The following is a 19,216-nucleotide window of genomic DNA, read 5'->3' as shown; positions in this document are numbered from 1 at the left end:
CTTTCAATCAATGACGACCTGAAATGGCCAACACATTTGTGAGGATGTTATTAAAAAGTCAAACAATTTTCTGCTTTATTAAATCCTGTAATTTAATCACAGCTAAACAAAGAGAATGAGCTGAACACTTGGCTCTGATGCTCGGCTATTCATACAAGTGGGTGCCAGGGTCCTCGCCGAGGTCTGATGGTGGGACTACAGCTTGATAAGGAAGCCTGGCTGCCTTATGGACGGCTCGCTGGCTGGGACTAGACATACAACACAAGACCAGGTGGCGGTGCAGTAGGAGGCTCTTGGCAGGAGGTGGTTTTGTGAGACTGGAGGGGAGGAGAATGTTATCCTGCTGGCTGAGGGAGCCGTTTCTCGCCCCCTTGTACAAGACGAGCACCATTCTGCCAGAACATGCCTGTGGCATGTGGGACTATTACCAAGCCTGCAGGGAGGAAGCTGAACTTCAGAAATATGAAGTTTCGGTCCTTTGATTTTAGATTTTAACAAGATGTCATAATTACATTTTTTTGTTTTAGATGGCTAGTAATTTTGTTGATGGGTCTGAAATTATATTCCCCTGTTAATGTTCCTGGATAATAGTTTGTTGATACAGGTCCCAAAACCCAGCTTTCTAAACAAGTAGGTGCTCCAGGGAAAAAAACCTCTGTTCCCCAGCATGTGACAGATGTTACAAGCAGCAAGTGTTACTTAGAATGAACACTTAGCAATAACAATGTCTAAACAGAGGCGACAAGGAAAAACCAAAAGGAAAACTACATCACATTATTGGGGATACTAACTGACTAGGAAATGCAGAGCAAAAACAACAGAGTATCAAAGACGCACCAACGCTAAAGTATCTCCACCAAACACACTGTTCTGAGACCTACAGAAGACTTTTAGAATGAATTGATTGAAATGTTCTTTGCAGTGTATGTCTGACAGCAGCATCTGATAATATTCTAATTTTCTTGATATTTTCCAGAGGGACTATACGTGAGAGCGCAAATGTCTGAGTCAGTTGCTCTGCGCATTTTCCATAACTTTTCCCTCCAGCCCCCCAGTAAGATTTCCAGAAGATGTCAGAGTGTTTTTCATATGTGAAAAGACAAACTTCGGATATGTCTGGACCCAACTTTCCACATCATTTCCAGATTTTCGGTCTGAAAAGTGTAATACAAAGTTCAAAGCGATGTTTAGGTGTCAGACAGCCACTGCCTTCATGAGTCGAGAAAGGAAATTGGTCTGGAAAATGAGATTGGGCTGTAGGGGAGGGAGGTAGAAGACATGAGTGAAGCAAAGATAGTCTGTGACAAGACTAAATGAGGGAGGATGTAACCTGGCAAATTAGGAGGAACAGCAGTTTCAGTGAGCATCACCCCTGCTGAGACCCCTATTCAAGCAGAAATGTCTTTCATGAAATGTTAGAAAAAAACATGTAGAATAGGTCTCAAAAGAAATGCATGCCAATAATAGTGCATAACAAGCTGTATCCATGCACTACCGGCCTGCAACTCATTTTCTATTCCTGACAGTGATTTCAATGCTAGAGGACATTCTGTTTGCTTCCTTTGAGGATTTATTCAGCAGACAGAATCTTTCCAAACCAGCATGGAGCACTCTTAACCCTTCCATGTGTGGTATGTCCTGAAAATCTCCAATCTGATCCGAATCACTGGCACAACTGTTGTTCCCAAAACTTCATGTGGCGAGATTCCCATGGATCCAGCTAAGCTTGTCACATGTTCCATCTCTCTGGTTCAACTACCTAATCAATGAATTCATTCTTTTCTGTTGTAATGTGTGAGAGAAGGGAGGACGATCTTACAGATGAGACCAGCCTTAATGAAACTGTAATCACAACAGCATCTCCAGTGACAAAATGCCAATTAGATTGCTTGGAAATTAAAATAATAATCACTGTGGCAAAAACGGTAGCCATGCAGTTGCAGAATATTAAAATGTTTCATAAATTAGCACATACTGAAATGTAGAAAGTGACATATGACTTGCCAAAGACTTCCAATCTGTTGTCTCAACAGAGGACAATTATCAGAGCCATAATGAGTTCATCAGGATAATGAAAGAGCCACGGCTGATTTTCTACTCTGCATCTTAAACCCTTGCATTAGCTTCTCCACCAGCAATTTAGATTAGCGAACCCAAACACAGACCCAAGAAATGCATGGAGCAGATAAGACGTTGCTGTTGCAGGACATGCAGAGGTTACAGAACACTTCCAAACTACGTACTGCTGAGAATTTTAAAGAAACGCACAAGAACGATTTGGACGAACGCAAGAAAGTCTATTCCGAAGGTGACAATTTTTTGTTGTACTGTATGGATCTCTTTTTTTATGACCAAACTAAGCAGGGCATTTTACACTTGAAAAATAAACCTGTTGGTGCTCGCTGTGAAATATAGAAACAGTTTCACAAAGCAATGATGCCTCAAAGCAATGAGTTTTCACAGGCCACAGTAAGAGGTTAGAAATATACAGCAGTGAGGACATCATCAGTCTTTTGTTTTGTACAAGTAAACTACTGTGACCCTGACTGATGAGTTAGCAGAGGTACTGAGCCGTGGCAGATTAAGACGCCACAGCATCTCAGCTCGGCTAAAGGTACAAGTTTGTGTTCCCAGTAAAACGTCCTCGTAACTGAATTGTGCCAGGAGGCAAACATTTTATGCTGGAGTGAAAGAGAGTGAAATGGTTTGATGCAGTTCCTTTGTCAGTCATGTTTTTTGGTTTAAGAAAAAAAGTATTTTCCCAGAATTCATCACAATAGTGTCAAGTGTTCATCTGTTGTACACAACAATAGTGTGAACCAGATGAATTTAGACATCTCTCTGAAGACTCACTCTTGGTAAGATTACTGAAACTGACTTCATGACCCTAAAATCATGGTAGTGTGTATGAAAAGGTCTACTAGTTCTCACTGTTCACACAATATTAAGATAGATACCCTCCGCCCTTAAAGATGCAGTCAGCACTGTAACCTCATATTGTTTTTATCCCCAATCCAATATGCAGGAGTACAGAAAAACACAAGTGAAAATGTGTCACCATCCAAATACATGTGGGCCACACTGTACACAGGATGCTAGGAGTGCTAATTACTAAATGACTAAGCCAGCGATCATGTAATGGGTAAAGCAAAGACCCCAAAAAAATATCTGTTGAAAGCAAAAGCCTTTGGTAAGAGGACAGTGAGTCACAATTTGCTCAATCTTTTCAAAATGTGACACACATGTGCAGTTCCTTAAGTCGCGATTGTAAACAAAGGTTTTGCTTCGCAGATGTTACAAAAAAAGAACAGCAAAGAATCACTGATTATTCATTTGCGCTTCCCTTAAATTCATGACGGTGGTCGTTACTCATCCGCAGCTTAAAGCATGTGAATAAGGTCGATGCTCTCGTCATTAGCCTCCGTGAAACAAGCACCACCTCTCAGTGCGAAGTTTGAAACAGCGCTCAGCAGCACAGCAGATAATAAAGCATGGACAAGGCTATCTGCTTTAATTTATATGCAGGCGGAGAGTGATCTGCCTCCAGCGTGTTAGGCCTGACTAAGCAGAGTGAGTGAGACATTGACTTGTCTGCAGAGAGCCTTCCCACGACCCACGGAAGAGAAACCCATCTCCTCTGGCTCTGGAGAGCGGTGCAACATTGACATATGGAGACACTAACATCAATGCAACAGCAGCGTAACATGCTCCTGACTGAACTTCACAGTTTCGCAGCATAAAACAGAAAAAAACGTGAATTCAAAAGAATCTCAACAATCGTGGCATCATCAAGAGACTACATCAGGGGAACATGTCGTCTAAAACCAGCCATTAGAGAATGCTAGTTTATCTACCAAAGGAGCTTTTTTTAATAGACTCCTAATATCAGGAGATATGAGAGGGAGGCAGAGACGGAGAGGAAGATGGAGATGAAACAAAAAAGGGGATGAGGCAGAGATGAGGACAGAGCGAGAGAGAAACAGAGATTCCTTTGGCTTTCTCGGGTACATAAATTATCTGACGGCTGCATTTGTAAAATGCAAAGAGGCCATTCTAAGTGCAGTGCTATGTTATCTCAGTAATTACTGTATTCTGAGGCACCTAAATAATCACAGCTCTTATGAAAAGACTTTTCAAAACAATGCAATTCAAATCATAGGAATTTACAACTGGGGTAAATTTGAGCAGATACTGACACAACAGGTTAAACAAACACAGAGAACGCACACAGATCTTTCCAGTAGACAAAGAAAACGCAATACAGGTATATATGTGTCATTTAATATGACATTATACTCTATAAAAAAATGTCTGATCAAATGAGCTGTGGATTGTGTTGTGTTGGACAAAGTATGAATCAGCAGCAGCAAAGGTTTACTAATCCGCAGAGGCAGAGGCGGGAGAGAGGAAGGTATGAACTCTGCTGTGGAATTGAGACACTTTGAGATAAGCAAAGTTACAGAAAATGCAAACGAGATGAGTCACCACTCCTGCTCGCCGGAATCAGAACAACACAACTCAGGTAAGGTCATTACAATTACAGTACAGATAACAATACAGTGCTGTGCAAACTGCGTGATTGTTTTCCACTATCTCTTGCAGGTTTGTGGTTTCTGTCTTTGTCCTCCCTATAACCCCTCCAGCTCACTTAGTGTAAGTTATGGCCCTCATTTATTGTTGAAAACCACAGCACATCTTTAGATTGGCGATGGTTTGGTGATACAGATAGTGCCTGACTCAGGAGTGCAAACTGAGTGAGCACATTCACAACACCTACAGTGCATGTCTGGCTGTGCTCTGTTCGAACACAATGTCCGATTCAACTGCCCTCCATTAAAATCCACAGGTGGCATGTCGACTTCAAAAAGTCATTGTAAAGTAGCGTTACACCAAACTGTAAAACCAGCCTGAGTCACATTTGATAACCATGACGACAGTCGCTTTGGCAATTTGTGAAGGGGGTGACCATACATAAAAACACACACTTTCAACTTCAGGGTCCACACTGCAACCGCACCTTAACACAACACAACAAACAAGCACACACTCACACAGAGAAGGAAGCTTTACATTCCCAAAGATGTGGATCTGGTGAGAATCCTGTCCCCAGTGAAACCATTATTTTGTATCCTCCAGTCCCACAGACATAATGAGTCTCAGGAGGGTGTATAGTAATACCAAGCATCTCTTTCAAACCACAAAGGAAAGGCTAATAAGGTGAAACTTACATCTGTCATGATTTGGATCTATCAACAAACAAGTGGACACAGGAAACTTTAGCAACAACCTATGTTGTTACCTCAAGCGGTGATAAATTACAGACTGGGGCTGTCACTTCTTCAAAAAAGTAAAAACACATAATTGAATGTGGCGAAGTATAAATGTAACCCCTTGAAAAGTTCTACACAAAACGTGCAAGAGAAAAATCATTTGTGCAAGAAGACATAATTCTACAGAGCAACTATACTGGATACTAACCTAAACACATTTACCCTCTCTAAGCAGGTTTTCTCATCCTTTCAGGATCCAGGTAAAAGTGACAGCCCTGCATATAACTTCATCCAGTGCAAACAACTTCAGTGTCTAGTTGGGCAAAACAAAGGATGTGCCACTTAAATACATATAATATGCAACTTCTGCCCCTAGGGGTCTCTAAATCAAATCAATAACAAAAGACCTATAGTCTGATGACGTGAAGCAGCGTGGGATCATGGGAATTGTTGTCTTCCCCATCATTAAGAGAGTTTAAGTAAGACAAGTTTATTTCCAAAAGTGAAATTTATTAATGCTATATAGTAGGATAAAAAAAATGTATACATGTAATACTTGAATATTGTATAAATATTACTGAAACATATAATTTGAGTGAAATTACCCTTTAAGACTCTGCACTTTTATGATTCTCTTTAAATATCTAAGCCAAAACTAATTAACTTTCCTCACATATCGATTATCTTAGGTGAGGAGTGTCTCCTTTAGTATGTCGTTATGTTTACTGATCCAATACATTGATCGGCATGGAAATGAGATGTCATTTTGCTGTCACCATAGTCAAATGATGCGTCCTCTGCACAGAGCGGCTCTCGAGAGCAAACACAGGGGGAAAGAAAACATGAGATACTGGGTGGACGTGAACCACAGGAGCAGTGCTGCTGCACCTTAAAAGCTGGTTAGATGAGTCGGGTAATTGTGCTGAACATAGAGTAATGCAATTCGTGATAACAGCATAGGAGCATGCCTCACAGACAACTGCCATGGCAACAGACTGGCCCGTGGTAGCAAGGGGCTAGATTTAAATAGAGAAAACAGGTTTAGCATAATGGTCAGAGAAATAAGGTTTAACAAATGCAGGTTATCATCTGTGGTTAAACAATGATTTGATGAGTAATTTTAGGTTTTGAGGCCACTTATATCATTGCAGAGAGCATGGGAAATATGAATGTAACAGTTTTTAATTTATTGCTAATATATCTTATGAAAACTCAGACATAATCTGTTACTAAACTTCCGATACTCAATCGTTCAAATAGTTTAATGCACTGCAGCAGATGCAGCATGATGGTCTATTCGATGTGGAAAATCAGTTGTTTAACTGGTGTGTAATAAGACCTTTGCTGGATCCAATAAAGGAAGACAAAAATAATTATGATCTAATGAATTTTCAAAGGCCAGACACTGTACTTCCTAGTCAATGCAACAACTTTCCCCATGGCTACATCCTTTGAAATATTAGAGTTACCAGGATGGGGAGAGATTAAAACACGCAGGGGGAAGGGTTGAATCAGGAGATAATACATTTCACAAAGACACTGCTGAAAGCTGTAATAATAATTATTCACAGTTTGTATTTGCTTTCATGTTTAGTCAATATCTTTTTGGCACTGAAATAATTTGTCGATTTATCGGCAACATGACAGAAGATAAATCAGCAACAACTTCAGTTGAGTCATAATATAAGTCAAAAAGCTTCATGTAGTAGGGTTGAAAAACAGAAACTAATAAAAGAAAGTCATTGATAGTAAAAATCTTAAGCAAAAGCTATAATATTATTCCATAATTACTCTAAATCAACATTACTCCAAAGCCAGACTGATGATGATTCATTTTCCTTTTGAAAAAAACAAAAGAGCTTGTCAAATATCAAGTCTCTGCGTGTTCCACTGTTTAGGCCACACAAGGGACATTTAAAAGAAAAACAATGGAGGACCTCAGTGATGTGGCTCTAACATTAAATGAAATAAAACCTCTAATGTAGGCAGGAGAAAAGCCAGTTAAACCTTTATAGACAAGTAAAAGGACTTCAAAATTAGTTCTGAATGATACAGGTGGCCAGTGCAATGTGGTAATGTGATTCAATTTCTATGTTTTAGTTAAGACTTTGGCTGCAGCATTTGAACCTAACTCTAGTTTTCTAATAATTTTTACAAGTTATCCTGTTAAAAGGAATTATAATAGTCGTATTAGCTAATGATAAAAGTGTGAATGAGTATTTAAGGATTTGTTTATGAATTGAAAAAAAGTTCTGACATTGAGTTTAACTTGTTTGCTAAGATCAAGTCCAAGTATATAGAGTGTAGATTTTCCCTGGCTGCTTTTGGTTTGGACTGGGGTCTTTTGGGGAATCAGAGGTAAATCGTTGTGTGACATTAGCATACAAAGAGTAGTTGGCCCGATGGTTAATAATGTTTCCAACGCTTCCTTGAGGAATGCCATATTCAATACCATGGGTCTGTGATACATAAGCACATAACCTGACAAAAACTGCAATCAATTAAGTAAGAATGAATCCAAGATAAAATGTTATCAGCAAGGCCCACTGACTCAAATAGAAAATTCATTGCATTTGCAGGTGATGGATTGTTGAAAATGGATCAACTGGGAAAGAGGTACTTTAGAGTTATTTTAATTTTCAAATAATCGTTAGCGCATCTCTCCTTTCCATCTGCATTATTAAAACTTAAAACTTGTTCAATGATGTCAAAGTGAAGATTTAATTTTCTTTTCTTCCTTCATCTCTGAACTAATTTCTTTTCAGCTGAAAAAATTACAGCTAATCAAATGTGACTATTTCCAGGTTTCTTTTGTCTTCGATGACATAAAAATTAATACCTTTGAGTTTTGAAAGGCTGATGGGACCAAATAAGCAAAATGAGTATGTCAACGTGAGCTTTGGGAAATTGTGATGATTTTTTATATGACAAATACGTGATTGATTAATCTCCAGATTGGCCGATAATGCAAATAATCTGTATTTTCAGCTCTGGGTTTAAGAAAATAGCAATGACACTAACCACTAAAAATCAACAGGTGAACTCAAATTCTGAAATGTTAAATAATGCACACTTGAAGCTGTGATCGTACATACTGTATTCCTGGAAAAGAGCAAGGACCATTCCATTTATAAATCAGGTTAAAATAAATAAATACAGGTCAAACATTTGACTAAAATCTCTCCCTGCATCAGTGTTCAAATGAAAAAAAATCAAATGGAGCTCAGAGGGTTACAAACACAGAAGGAGAGAAGGGTGAGGTGGTTTGTTTCTCTCGTGGCAGAGGTGTGACCTTTTGTCTGGCCACTGACTGCAGGCTATCATATCATCTAACAGCTTTGTGTCTGTAACTGCACCATATACTGCAACCGCAGACAATAACAGTGTGTAGAAATAAACATGTTTCAAGGCCTATTTGTGCCATTGCAATGTAAGATTGGATTTTCACAAGTGTTTCAGGGCCATAGACCTTCTGTGCATCACTCGACATATTTCAGCTGACATTGTGAAAAGGAGCCCAGATGACGCCATTCAAAATGTAACACTGTGCAATGTAGAATAAGAATAAAGGGATATAATGCTGCTATTCAAATGAAGCCCATGTGTGAAGTAAAAGGGATATTCAGGATTTAGCATGAACCACAAATTAAAGGATTTTGAATCATAATAGTATTGACCATGGTTATTGCAGGACAAATGGAATGGAAAAATCACGAGAGACCACATTATGCACCGACAGCAAACTAAGTGGGTATAATGAAGAAAAAATGAGCCAGAGGAAAGCTCAGAGCCACATACCAATCACTTCAAGGTTAATTTCATTAAGAACAGTAATTCAAAACTGCAAGCTATCTCATATCATCAATATATCAAAGCAAAAGCCACTTTAGAATTTTTTCATCATTATTAGAAGAAGAAAAAAACATTTAATATCTCTATTACTAATAATAAATAATATAAATAATCTACTTATCCTAATTCTCTGTTTATTATTACTTCAACACTTGTGTCAGTGGAAAGATTTTAACCAAACCAGAGCAGTGTTACCTTCTGTCGTAAACAGGGCTTTTACAACACAGAGGGACATGTTGACAATTTGGCCGTCATATAAATTAATCAAGTCTTGGTGAAGATAAATGAACCACTGTGGCGCGTGAATGCAAATGAGTTAAGCACCGCAGTCCTATTTTTGATGGTGCGACGCAGGTCACAATCAAGGTAATGACAAGTGAAATTATTTTCCAGCCCAACTCTGTCTGTGCGATTAGTGGCTCGATGGACTAAAATGTAAGGGACTAAAGGAGTCGCCTGTTTTCAAGCTCTGGGGCAGATTTAGTGGAAATTAATAAACATTCTGAACATGCAGGAGGGCAGAATCCATTTATTCAGAGACATATTCATTTGGGCTTCCTCGTTGTGCTGCTGTACTTTAATGGAAAAAGCGCTCATGCAAACAGAAGGTAAAATGCTTATTGTGTCCAAGCAACACCCAAAAAAATATAGAGGTACTTGTTTTATAAAAGCAACATATTCTTGTGTTTATTTTTCTATACTTGCAAGTCAAGAACATAAATCAAACTAGGTTGGCCTTTTCTTCCAGTATGAGGTTTTCAGTTTAAAATAATTTAAGCCTTGGGACAAGGGGTTTTATGAATTAATCACTCAGCTGAAACGTTGTCCACTCCCACATTAGAGTCTTCCCATCAGTTCAATGAATTCTCCACTGATCATGTTTGTACTGAATCTGTAGCAATCCTGCCACCACTAATATTCAGTTCACATTCTGTTTGAACTCACAGAATGGGCAGAGCAAAAAGAAATGTTGTATTAGTCTGAATTAATGCTTTAAAGCATGAAGCAGTTCTGACCTCCCAGGGTCTTCCTCAAGACACAACCCCTGTCAGCAACATCAAGGGAATTTTCTTTACAAAAAGCAGTAATGACAGATCACAAATTCCCCTCAGAGATTTACAGTCTGTACCTCATGCAACACCCTCTGTCCTTGGACCCGCATTCCAGATAATGAACCAGTGAGATACTTATTGTGCCGTTTCCAGTGATTTAATGGAGATAAATGGTGACTTTTTGAAGAATGGAAGAATACACAATACAAAATACACAGAGGGTCCGATTTCCATCAGCTACTTGGTGCCAAATTCAAATCAATAAAAAATGTATTGACTGGTTGAAACTAGCTCTGGGCATTCCCACAAATGCCTTTTATCTGTGTATCTGTGCATCATTGGTTTTCTCCTGATCCACTCTGCTACGAATATGAGTTTGAGTTTTTATGAATGGTGAGAGTGCTGCTATTGCTGTAGTTACCCCTGCTGTGATAATTTGTGCAATGTTGATTGTCTAATACAGACCTCTATTTCTGACCAAGGTCTGAATCATAATAATCAGAACAGAACTTTCCTTTCATGATCATTATAATAAACACAAAACTATAATGCAGTAGCTGATCCTCATCACACACATTATAAATCCCGTCAGGAATTGCTTTTTGCAAACTAACTTTTGATTACTGCAAGGCAGCAGCGGTCCCTATAGGGATCCTTTAAGGATAAACCAGGAGACCTCACCATTTGGCTGCGGCAGCAGTCAGCTGTAATGACTAATGTTGTTATCTGCTGATTATAAATGTGAGTGGTGACGTAAGGCAATCTCAGGCAGAGATTAGGCCCATTGGAGACGCACTGACTGGAATGTAGACGAGAGGAGTCACTTTAGGTTGAGGGAAAATGACAAAGGCTGAAGTCAAGTTGAACAGTTTCAGCTTTCCGCAAATTGAACCTTAACTCAGTCAAATATGTGAAATCATGCAAAAGAAATACTGCTGGGTTATGAGACAGAAAGTGTCATGTTCATATGAACTATCAGTCTCTGCAACGTTGTTTAATAATGTAGATTTATGTTTATCAGATATAAATATTAAAGTGATTGGGAGATGCTAAACCAAACTTAATATTTCTAACCAGCAAGCTTGATAAGCCTAGATCACAAAATAATTATTAATAAAATAACGAAGCCTGAAATATTTACACTCATGCCCTTTAATTTCTTCTCTACTCTGTTGTATTACACTGATGTTTTACTTTCAAAGTGCTTCAGGCTGCAGTCACAAATTTCCCTGAACTATTACCTCTGCCGAGGAAGTTTTTGTTTTTGACGTTTGTTTGTTGGGTTGGGTTTTAGCAGGATAATGCAAAAACTTCTGAAGTGAGGTATGCACTCTACTGAATGTGAGTCTAGTTTCACCTGTAGTCTGTATTGTAGTGGTGTCGTGGTAAATGGGTACAGTCTCTGGTTAATTTTGTGGCCTTGGATGATTAGCCTGCTAGCAGTGTTATATATTTATGTGATAACCTTGTACAAAGATTGAAATTGATGGATCGATAGCACAAGAATGGACATTGGTCTTTGACTTCATCCTGAAGAACGTACTTTTGCCTCAGCTTGGAAGGAGATACTGTCTTAAATGCTAAAATCAATGAATGTCTTAGGTTAGTTATACAAAAAAATCCAACATGATTGGTTGCAGCCTTTCTCTACAAGAGGAAAAATCATATAAATCTCTGGATTTGAAACACAAAAATCACCCTTCACAGTGGTGGGTACATACAATATATAAAGCGCAGCTACACTCCTGCCTGTGTTCAAGCTGAACATTAATGAACTCCATGCCTCAAATATAATGGCATCTTTTCTTCACTTAGATCCTTTCTTTTTCCAAGGTATCATGCATTTATTTTTAGATCAGGTTTGATGCATGGAAAAGAAACTATGGCAGAGAAAAACAGGCTCATGCCATTGTTTACCACACAAGCAGAGATCTCTCTCTATACATCTTTGTCATGCTCTAAGTAATGGGCCTCAGCTATGTTTCCCCTGTTTCAATTTAAAAATCCTGCGAGCAGCTGCCGACTAACATGCATGACGCAGAAAGCAAAAATAACAGAGTGGGCCCCTTTCCTGCAGCAAAGAGCAGGCTTTTTTTTTTTAATTTATAATGCATATACGTATCATTTCAAATGTACGACACTACTGTAACATTGGTAACATTATGGAGATCATTGCATTGAGTACATTCAAACAGTGGAAGCTGTCTGGGTCACACCAGGCTCTTCTTGATGCTAATACTGCAGGGAGCACTCTGGGCTCTCTGTCACCTGACAGTGAGGCTGTGGGGTGCACTGTGGTCTCTCTCTCATCTGATGCTAATACTGCTGGGGTGTCTCCCTTATCTGGAATGTATTCTTCCTGTCGATCACTGTCTTTACAACCAGGAAGGCCTGATTTATCCTTGTCAATCTTGCGTTGCCGTCTAAGTCTTGCTCACTGGCGGCAGCGTGCCAGTTACATTTTTATTATAGCCTGCATTTTTATTCATGAAATATTCTGTATTTATGACTGTTTCTAGGTATCCTGATCTCCCCTCGCTGTAGCTCTATTTTAACTTGCCTATTGTTGTGCCACATTACAAAGACACATTCCCTGTAGGTGAAGTGAAAACCCTGATAAAGTAAAAAGAAAACATATTTGCATATATGGTATAGGCTAATGACCTATTGAAAAAAGCTTAAACACTATTTTTCTGTTTATCTTGCCAACATTGTCCAAAGCTGTCTAAACTATTGCAATCATTTCCCCAGTAGCACATGGTGGTGGTGGTCACTTGCCAAGAGCTTCAGCCATTAATGCATTTTCAAGATAAGAGATTAGAATACGTCCTCTGAGCAGTGCTACTGGGCCTGGGGGCAGATTGGATGGTACAGTACAGTGACTCCCCATCGGAACGTGATGAGACCACCGGTAAGGGGCTAGCTGGTTTCGCATGGCTTCACTAGAGGAAAGATAGTAATGGAAATTGAAGCAAAACGAGAGTAAAGACTTATACAGAAGGCTCATCAAACAATATATGAATATCTGACCAAAAGGATCTCTATGATGACCACGTTTTACCGAATATATTTAATTGGTGCTGACATTTCCTATTTAAGAAATGGCTCCTAATACATTTGCGTGTGTGCACCCCCTGAGACTGGTCATTACAAAAATGTATTGCACCCGAGCTGTATTTGTAGTATACATTTATCTTGCTGCCCATGCTCCCTGTTTTCCCCATCTCCCTCTGCTCCTAAGTTTATACAGAGTACGTCTGCTACATTCTTCTCACAACTTATCACCTCTAGAAAAACTCATGTAACATTATTCAGTGGAGCATCTTATTTTCTTCGTCCCTGACAGTTCCCAATGTTGCTCCCCACTACAATGTTCACATATCAATTGCTGTTGTTGAGTGGCACAGTGTGGATATATAAACTTATTATTTAAACTCAAACCGATCAGCTTAATGATGCAGATTAAAAGACTCTACTTGGTAGTGGGAACAGGTTTTATTGTTCCACAGCCTACGAATACACTTAACAATAGGTTCGCACAGTAGCTGTTGGAGCCGTCTGTGGATTTGGTGTTTTAACACTGCTAAATTTCATGGTAATTAGCTTTGTGAAGTGTTTTTAGATGCTCTCTGAAATTATGATGTAAGTGTTCACAAGACTCCAGTGTCAGGGGTAAAGGTAATCTTGATTAATCCACTCATACAGAACATCTGTGTGTCTCCCAATGTGGTAAGAAGATATGAAAACAGAAGTCTGAGCTTGTGAATCAGTAAGACCGTGACCTATGCTGGATTTTGGCAGCCAACACCAATATTAAGGTTTAAAAAAAAGGTCCTAACAACAATGAATGATGAAGATTTTTTAGGAAAAAGCTACAGACTACAAAAATAATATGATGGGTCTTATGACAATAAGTAATGACAGAGGTAATGCACACAGTATATGAACATACATCAAATCAAAATCACCCCACTATGCAGTTCAAAGTGAGCGGCTGGGGGATAAAACAGGATCAATAATTATCACAATGTAATTTTCATCGATACCAATGTAACATAAGTCATAAACATACCAATATAATGCTTATGCATTGTGCAAGCACAGTAAGGAAATTCCTCTGCCAAAGATTTTTTAAATGTTTTGCTTTTTATTAAGTCTTTGTTATTCTCTGCTCTTTAAACCTAAAATAAATAATAATGTGATATTTATAATGATGATTATTGATATTGACTGATATAACATTTTTATCTTGATATTGCAGCATTTAATCAAATAGTGAAATAGCCAGTCGCACAACTGCTAGTGAATGCTAATGATGTCTGTTTCATACAGAATCAATGTGTCTAGAAATGCAATGAAGCATACTCTTAAAATTGAATTAAAAACTAGTATGAAATTTAAGATTGAAATTATAATTATTAAAAAATGTTAATACATCAATTTTATAAAGGAAACTACTTTATATACTTTGGTGCAAATATGCACATGTGCAGTTATTATTTAAATCTCTAATAAAGTCAACATGTCCTCGGTGAGACAGTTTGATATTTATCAACTAACACAATCCTTTTTTTACAGGCTGTGTTGCAGTTGATCATTATACCTATTATTAAAAAGAATCTGCATCACCATCTGCTGCACTGTGATATTTTACTCCGCCAACTCAGTTGCTGCAGTGTTGTAAACAAATGGACCTGCTTGACAAACAATAAAATTATGAGTCATAAAATTACCTGAAGCATGTTTTACTGCACTATGCACTCTATTGCAAATCAGCCAACATATACAAACACTGCTGACATACAGTAGCTGTGACGAGCCAACAATATCATGGCCTCAGAAATATATCGTCCAGCATCAGTTCCTTCAGAGTCTCCAAAGTTCAGATTCAGCGTGTTACACAAGCGGCTTTCAGACACGTACCGAACTCCAGATAATCTCCTTATATTATCATGAGGGGCTGTATGTTATAACGCAAATGTCAGATTCAGCTGATGTGGACATTCTCTGTAGGTTTTCATGCAAGCCCCCTAGTGAAAACGTCTGAGAATGTCCAAGTGAGCCCATGTGAGACTACAACAGGATTAGGACTGAAAAATTCACCACAAGCGACGCAAAAAGGCAAAAAAGAATATGAATATCTCAGGATGAAAAGGGTGTTGCACATTAACACCGAAGAAGAAGATGTCAATTTAGAGACAACAAGATTCGAGAGAGATTGGAGATAAGGTCAAATGATGGTGTTGATGTGTTTTAAACTAAAACCTGTGATTTCCACAGACGCCACCCCTCACCTGAATAATCTTGAAAATTGTTGTTTTGAATCTAACCCAGACAATCTCTTGCTGCATTCTGAATATATGAAAGGATAAGTCGGCACATTGTCCAGACCCAACAGGAAAAGTCTGTCGAAATTTCCATAGAAAATTGGACATTTTCCAGAGTTCATGTCTGATAACGGCTATTGTGTCAGTCTGTGTCGTCTCGACTGTAGCTACGTCTCATCCCCTTGGCACCTGCTGTCATCTGGATGATGAGATGAAAGACAACTCACATCTTAGACAGAGGTTCAGCAAAATGTGATGATGAATGCTGATTTTATACACTCTGTAAGAAATGGACAGAAATGTAGCCCAGGGGGATGTGTGACCTGTCAAGACTTAAGAATGGAGCACTGTATCTGAACTATCAGATTATGATAATCAACCTCTTGTTCACTTGCTGTGGTCTATCATTGACCGAGGTGCCATTTATATACAGTGTTAGTCATAGGCTATCATGCTGTCTATCAGAGGCCCAGTGTGGAGGATTCTGACAGGGAACACCAAGTAATACAAACAACCAAGTCAAATGAATCTATTCATGTGGATATGCCTCCATATACATATTACCTTTGCCAAGGAGGTAATGTTTTCATCTGCTTTTGTTTGTCTGTTAGCAGCATTACACAAAAACTACTGGACGGATTACCACAAAACATGATGGAAGGATATTATAGGTCAGGGGGAGAACCCACTAAATTGAGCTTTTACCAACTTCCCAAAAAATAGTTCATGGATATTCAAATTTGGTGCAGCTTGATTGAAATTAAGGGGACTGCTGGGACTGTCTTTCTACTTGCTGATATAGTGCCAACATGTCAAAATCAAAATCTGTTTCATCCTACTACAAGTCTTTAAATAGAAAAGTCTTTAGTGGAGGTTTCAGGATTACCAATGTAATAAGGAGGGAAAGAAACCGAAGACTTGAACTTTGTTTCACTTCAGACTCTTCATCAAAGAGACTGTGTTAAATGGGTTTCATTATTCTGAAGAGTAAGCTCACTGTGGAAGTATTTTAAGCACAGGAATCAGTCAACTGGTTTAAGGTCCAGAATATTATAAAAAGATAAATACTGAACTGGCTGCTGATACTGACATAAGAACTAACAGGATGTTAAGATGCCAATGTCTGAAAAGGGTATTTGAAATTTCAACTGGTGGTACAAAATTGAACTTGCAGAGGCCACAAAAAAAAACAGTATTTTTCATGATACTAATAATAAACATATGCCCCTTAAAGTCATTAAAATGGATTCAAATGTTTAATGGCATTGAAAACACAAATTGCCATTCTCCCCTTGCCCAACCACCCATTACAATGCAAAACATTCTGAATGCTTTTGTTTCTCAACTGCATCATAACCCAGACTTAATGGAATTCTTCCTTCATTTATTCAAGGTCAAAGCTCATCACTCCCACAGTCCTTTGCATTGTAAATCATCCTCTCAACATATCTGTGGGGGAATTTGAATAATTGAACATTTCCTTCAGTAGTTTTCTAAATATCAGTATTCTGGCGGTCAATACCGACTCTGTGTTTGGAGCGGAAAACAACATAAGCACGTATCGGTAGATAAAGTCAACCACATACAACCTGGTATATTAGATACGTGTCTTGATTTCTAATAAAACAGCCGCACAGATGGATTTTTTCCCCATTGAAGCAGGTTATGAACTCAGTTACTGTTTTTAGTGAGCAAGCCACAGTGTTTGCTGTTAGTATGAGATTATTATCAGATACAGCACCAAACACTCAGCCTGATGGGTTTGGCGTCCTGGCACTCGTCCAAGCCCTGACAAGCACATTTCTGCCCACTGGGAGCACAACACTGTGCGGTGTGGCACTGCTTTAACCACTCCATCCAAACCACTAAACACAGTGACGGATGAGTAAGAACAAGAATGTTCAACTCTGACTCCAGCAACTCTTGGTCAGGTGAAAGGTCACCGTTTTTCTGTACCGACAAATTTGCCCAACAAAAGAAAACAACATACAGCATCACTAAGTTCATTCATTTTCCTTGCTGCTGGCTCGTTTGATGCAACCAAGCAATGCGACATCAATTGCTTCCCTGGAATGATTTGTTTCTCTAGTTGCCCTTTACTGCTGCTTGGAAACAAACATGTAACAATACTTTTGATGCAAATTGAAAAGGAATTAGATCAAAAAGTAAACCTTAAATTAGTGTTTAATCAACGCAAAGGGCAGCTTTGATTAATTCTGAATATTGTAGAGTCAGTCACTCAAAACTGCTCATCTGCAGGCGTTTCTTTCAGAGTTTATTAAAGATACAACAAAGATAATAAATCCGACTTTTCAGTGTGGATAGACTCAATTGAGAGGTAAGTAAGTTAGGTGTTTCTCCACCATTTAAAGAGATGGGATATAGGACACAGACACAGCGAGATTAACCAATCGTAATAAAGTGCAGCCTTCTCGTTTTAATAAAATGTTATACAACACAAACAGAGATGAGGAGAGCTTTGCCTGCTGCTCTTAGAGTCTGTATTCCACTTCAATAAAATAGGTTAAGAGTAATGAAAGCAATCAAAGTTGGTTCCTACATGAAAACAAAGAGCACAGGACTGACAGGAAAACCCATTGCAGCACAGTCATGATACACATACATTTCAGATAAACTACGATCAATTGATAACAAGAGCAATGCTATCACAAGAGCCATGAAATTATTGTGCAAATTTAACTGTGGCACTTAATTTTTAAAGGTCTAAGAATTTTACTCTAATAGGATCTGCTTGAGTCCAAACACAAACTAACACCATCCTTTACGTTAAGGCTTACATATACTCCCTGTTTTAAGAATATACAGCCACACAGTATACATTATAATGCAGCAGCAGTAATTGGTTGTGTTGTGATCTTTAAGGGGGTATGTCACCTGGAACTACCTTTCTGCTTTATCCAATTTATTTTATTGCTTCAAAACAACTCATTAAATAACCGAGGGGGTGAGTTCATGATGCTGTGTCTGTTTAAATTAATTGGTTATGTGTTAGCAACCATTTTAAATGTCTTTATAGGATTTACGATTGACACATGTCAAAACAATATTTAGAGCTTGATGGGCATCATTCATATACTGTGTAGTCAATGAAGACTGTCTGTGTGCTTGTTAGATAGTGACATGGTGCGTACACAGAGTTTTCAGTCTTGTTCAGACTTTAAAATGCACAACGGACATTACACTGTTTCTAGTGTTTGGTAAGAAATTAATTTTCCACAATATAATGTAGAGCATGATGGATATTTAAAAGATTAGCATAAACAATGGGTGAGAGTAACGACAAGAGACAGTGCAGTGACACCATCATCATGACAAAGCTACAATCAGTTAGCAACCTCAATTTGACCTATGTTACAGAAGCATATGAAAGATTTGCCAAAACAAAGACTTGTGTGCATGATTAAACTATCCATTGGACCTCAGTGTTCCATCTAGATAGAAGGACACACACACACACACACACACACACACACACACACACACACACACACACACACACACACACACACACACACACACACACACACACACACACACACACACACACACACACACACACACACAATTTCCTTCTTTCTGGCAGTCAAGCAGCTCCAGATCACTGAGCAAGTAAGTAATGGCAAAAAGGGGATAAACTTTGCTGCATTTTATCTCAGGACCTTACCCTTATCACAAGTTTTGTTCACTACTTACT

General features: G+C 38.6%; 1 protein-coding gene across 9 annotated transcripts in view; it reads right to left on the bottom strand.

Annotated features, from left to right (window-relative positions):
- Nucleotides 1–19,216, bottom strand: part of asic1c (acid-sensing (proton-gated) ion channel 1c) — an 89,612-nt gene that overhangs the window by 64,485 nt on the left and 5,911 nt on the right. The gene's annotated exons all lie outside the window — the stretch shown is intronic.

This window comes from Hippoglossus stenolepis, chromosome 11, assembly GCF_022539355.2.
Source record: "Hippoglossus stenolepis isolate QCI-W04-F060 chromosome 11, HSTE1.2, whole genome shotgun sequence".
Lineage (NCBI taxonomy): Eukaryota > Metazoa > Chordata > Actinopteri > Pleuronectiformes > Pleuronectidae > Hippoglossus > Hippoglossus stenolepis.
This window is presented reverse-complemented; position numbering and strand designations above follow the sequence as displayed.